Source organism: Montipora foliosa, chromosome 8, assembly GCF_036669935.1.
Source record: "Montipora foliosa isolate CH-2021 chromosome 8, ASM3666993v2, whole genome shotgun sequence".
In the NCBI taxonomy this organism is placed as follows: Eukaryota; Metazoa; Cnidaria; class Anthozoa; order Scleractinia; family Acroporidae; genus Montipora; species Montipora foliosa.
Window position 1 is genome coordinate 47179396 of NC_090876.1, and position 5000 is coordinate 47184395.

Consider the following 5000-nt stretch of genomic DNA (forward strand, 5'->3'; position numbering starts at 1 on the left):
TATCCGAGAAGACTTGAAAGTTGAACCATTTGCTGACGAAATTACAAAGGCAGCACTTTCTCCTCAGTTATTTTAATGAACCTCAGTCAGGGTTCCTGCTGGATTGTGTGAAAAACTGTATAAACTATACTAGGAGTATTCAAGGAGATTTCAAGAACCAGAAATTTAGTTTTCAAGGAGTGTTTGTGAGAAGATTTCTAAGCCATACATTGTGGTTCAGAGTTTTCTTTGCTGAAAAAGCCTACTTTGATATCCTCCACCTGGCATTTTCATTTATCAGACTGCAACTTCACATGAACACATATCATAAAACAAAATGGCCTCTGTTTAACAAAAGGATTCACAATGCATAACAAAAATTCTTTCTCACGTCCTGTGAGTGAAGTGTACGCACAGGCAGTTTAATTTTTGCATTTCATCTTTCCCCAGTTGTCAAATTTGGGCCCAATTTTTTGAAATTTCTCTTTAACTTAGTGTGATGAAATCTCAGAATTTTCAATTTGCACCCAAGCAAAAATAAGAGTTTTCAAGCAGTTTCCCAACAAATCCTTTATTCAAGCGCTGTGGGTTTAAGAGGGTTGAAGCTAGCCGGTCATTGTGCCAGACACCCAGAGGAAGAACCATCTAAACTAGTAATCTGGCAGCCCATAAGCAGACGCATGAACATGGGAAGACGAGCTGTTACCTATATAGACAATCTGAAAAGCGATATTTTACCAAAATTGCTTGTAATCTAGCAATCTGATTTGCTAATTTGCCCTTGTCGATAAGAGTCTAGACAACGTTGCTTGCGTCAATTTGTGACACGATGTCATAGCCAATCAGGAACGCTCATTTTGGGAAATAAACGCATCATATTGCGAGGAAGTTATAGTCAACTCTTGCTCTTTTTTGTGTCACGAGTTTGGTCACGCTCTGAAATAAACACTTTCTTTGGCGTTGAATATTGTGGTAAACAACAAATCGAAAGTGGTTCAGCGTTGTCTGTACTCTTATCGACAACGACATTCGTCGTCGCAGTGTTCACAATTTGTTGTGGGCTCACGAGGCGCACAACATTTTGACCACTGTGATGACGACTATCGTTGTTGACAAGAGTACAGACAACCCTGAACCACTTTCGATTTGTTAACTAGTTTGTATTAGTAATAGTTCAAGCACCCTCAAAGTCCAAAATTCCAGGGCTTTTCAAGGGCTTCAAGGAGTAGCACGAACCCAGTTAGTGTTGGTCCCACCCAGGTTTGAACCCACGATCTCCCCCACAAAAGTCCGATTCTCAACCAGTTGAGCCACCAGTCATCTTATCCCACTGACCCCTGGGGGTGAGACTTGATGGAATTCACTCTGTCTAACACCACAAGATTTTACTCGTCCACTGGGGGCGTCTTAAGTCGTTTGAAGTGTCCATGGGGTAAACAAACATTGGATAAGGTCTTTGTGAAGTCTGGAAAAATCAAGGTCCAGGAAAGTGAAATTGCAAAGGCTGAGGTTGATTTCACAAGCCAAGACCTTGACAATAGACCTCTTTACAGTAGTGTGCTTAGTTACCTGGCCTTTAAATGAAAGTGAGGCTGGTGTTGACTTTGTTATGATACAGACCTCCCTCCTTTTCTTATGTTAATGATGTTGTTGTCATCCTAATTAGATGAGGTTAAACAAAGTTTAACCAAGTAAACAACTAGGAGCGACTGCAGCCAATTGGTCAGTGGTTGTAGTATACTGGCGCATGCGTGGAATACCTCGTGCTTTGGGCTGTATCGCTTATTTATCAGTGTGGCGGGAAGTAGGAGCATTGTGTGTGGAGCGTTTAGCAGTTTTTGTTTTCTATATACAGTCTTCATTCCATAGATGTGTTCAAAACTGCTTTCCTGTTAGTCAGGATTCCTTTTGGGTCCAGTTACGGGTTTGTTTTGGGGGAAACGCAACTTCGGGCGAACTTGCGATCGAGTTGGGATAGCCGCCATGTTGGATTCTTGCAGCTTTATTTTTGGGCAACGTCAGTTCACGCAGCTTCAGTAAGCGTTTTTTACCATCGAGATCTTATGCAGGGCCCCGCTTCTTATTGCATAAAGCCATTCACGACCAGGCGGAATCATAGGCAGCCCAAGCTCGCGTCACTACAGACTGCCATTGAGAATTTAAACGTGTTATAAGACTTTGTATGGGAAATCAAATACCGTCGATTATAAAGCCTAAAAAATGCTCAATTTAACTTTCATTCAATAAAGTGAATAAAAATGACTCACCTTTGGTGTATTCTTGTGCCTTTTGGAGCTTATTACACCGTCTCGGGAATTCTGTGTTTTCAGTGTTTTCAATGTTCTAAGACGAAGTCAAGGCTGCACACTACGATTCCGACCCTTGTCAGCTCAGAGGTGGTTTCCGACTCGAAAATCCATCCCAGCCAAGATTTTTGTGAATGTTTCATCGTCAAAAAACCCCACACACTTGGCTGGAAATGAGCATTTTCTGCTTCGATTTCCACGATAGCTGATGAATTTAACTGCAACTGATGACCCGTGAAGACACGGAGATTGGGTCCGAGGTCAAATTAACTCCACCCGATGAGGTACAGTCATTACAACACTTACCCCGTGCCCACAGCGGCTTCTTGTAACAGCTCCATGGTTACGAGAAGGTGCTGTGGGGATGGGGTGGGGTTAATTTGACCTCGGACCCAAGCTCCGTGTCTTCACGGGTCATCAGTTGCAGTTAAATTCATCAGCTATCGTGGAAATCGAAGCAGAAAATGCTCATTTCCAGCCAAGTGTGTGGGGTTTTTTGACGATGAAACATTCACGGAGGTTCACAAATGATGTGGCTTTAGCTTTGCGTGAAAAAATCTTGGCTGGGATGGATTTTCGAGTCGCAAACCGCCTCTGAGCTGACAACGGTCAGAATCGTAGTGTGCAGCCTTGACTTCATTTTAGAACATTGAAAACACTGAAAACACAGAATTCCCGAAACGGTGTAATAAGCTCCAAAAGGCACAAGAATACACCAGAGGTGAGTCATTTTTATTCACTTTATTGAATGAAAGTTAAATTGAGCATTTTTTAGGCTTTATGATCGACGGTATTTGATTTCCCATACAAAGTCTTATAACGCGTTTAAATTCTCAACGGCTGTCTGTAGTGACGCGAGCTTGGGCTGCCTATGGCGGAATTTGCTTGGGCGCTGCGGTCATACATCACAGCGTGACCTTTGGCCATCTCCGATCCCCGTACAAGAATCACCTGGCGGGAAGCTTGTCTTCAACCGACCTTGGACAGCGTATCCTTTGCACAGTTTCATATGGGACAGGGCATTTCATGCATTTGGACTTAAGAGCTAACTAGCTTAGTTGTTAGGTGGCGTAGCGTCAATTTTAGCGTCTCACTCATATTCTGTCCGGCTTTTAGTGTTATGGCCGCGTCATAGGCTCTCTGATGCTTGGTTGTAGTTTGTTTCTAGTTTTGCTTTGGGCCATGAACTTGACTATAAGCATCTGTTATTTAGCTGGGCCACACGTACAACGTACACTTGTCTGGTAATATTATTGATAATACTATTACTATTCTCAAGAGGCTTCGGCCGTTGGTATATTAAGTGACGTGCATTGGAGTTTGCTTTATTTATGTATCGGCGTGGCGTTAGCGTGTATTTTTCTCTTTTCATTTGCTAGCATGTTGCGTGGACTTGTTTTGTACAGTTTTATGTAATTATGTAGTTTATTACAAGAAATGTTGATGTACATAGTAGGGAAAGCAGACTTGGGGATTTTAATTTAGTTTGTCCATGTTTTACGAGGGAAACAGATGGAGGGCATTCTTTTTCAGTATCAACTACTAGATTTTGGAATTCCCTTCCAAGAGATATAATTTTTCTATACTTATTTGTATATTATTACATTATACCTTTTAGACTGTTTTAGATATATTTATATTTAATTGTAGGAGGGCCACAAGTTTATCAGCCTTGGCTGTTACGTGCTCACCCTCGTAAAATAAAGTTGGTTGTTGTTATTGCGTGGCATTGTATTCCTTTTTTTTTTTTTGTATTGCGTGGCATTATATTAAATTTTTTTTTATTTTTTTTGTCATTGTAGGAGGGCCACAAGTTTATCAGCCTTAGCTGTTACGTGCTCACCCTCGTAAATTAAAGTTGGTTGTTGTTCTTGCGTGGCGTTGTATTCCTTTTTTTTTGTATTGCATGGCGTTATACTCCTTTTTTTGTATTGCGTGGCATTGTATTCTTTTTTTTTTTTTTTGTCTTTGTAGGTGGGCCACAAGTTTATCAGCCTTAGCTGTTACGTGCTCACCCTCATAAATTAAAGTTGGTTGTTGTTCTTGCATGGCGTTGTAGTCCTTTTTTTTTTGTATTGCCTGGCGTTATACTCCTTTTTTTTTTTGTATTGCGTGGCGTTATATTCTATTTTTTTTTTTGTATTGCGTGGCGTGGTATTCTTACGTTGTTTAGGGTTGCGTTGGGTCTTAGCGTTGCGTCGCTTTGTATTCTCAGCGTTGTTTTGCAGTGCATTGCATAGCGTTGCATTCTTAGCGTTGTTATCATTGCATTGTGTCTTAGCATTGCATTGCGTTGTATTCTCAGCGTTGTTAGCATTGCGCTGTATTCTTAGCGTTGTTGTCTAGTGTGTGTTGTTTCCCCAGTCCACTTCTGCCCCATTACACCCCTATCTACAGGATGAGCAGTCAGCAGCTCCAGTTGTTAGGCGGTCTTTTAGAAACGGTCAGCGGTCTACACATCTCACATGCACCACGGCGGTATGTCACCATGTGGCTAGCGGAGCGGTTAGTTGCTGGTTGTTTGGGATTGCATTCCCCCTCCCTCCCCCCTCTTTATATATATATACATATATATATGTATCTTGGCAGTTGGGGGTTGGTGTAGTCTTGCAGGGTTGCAGTCTTGTCAGCTCATTTTATATGCCAGTTGTTAGGGGTTGGGTTGCTGGCCAACGGCACGTTAGTTCTGGGCACCTGACCTCCACTTGTGCCAAC

General features: G+C 41.9%; 1 protein-coding gene across 3 annotated transcripts in view; it reads right to left on the reverse strand.

The window, feature by feature from the left end:
• Positions 1-5000, reverse strand: part of LOC138012600 (solute carrier family 12 member 2-like) — a 56132-nt gene that overhangs the window by 32658 nt on the left and 18474 nt on the right. The gene's annotated exons all lie outside the window — the stretch shown is intronic.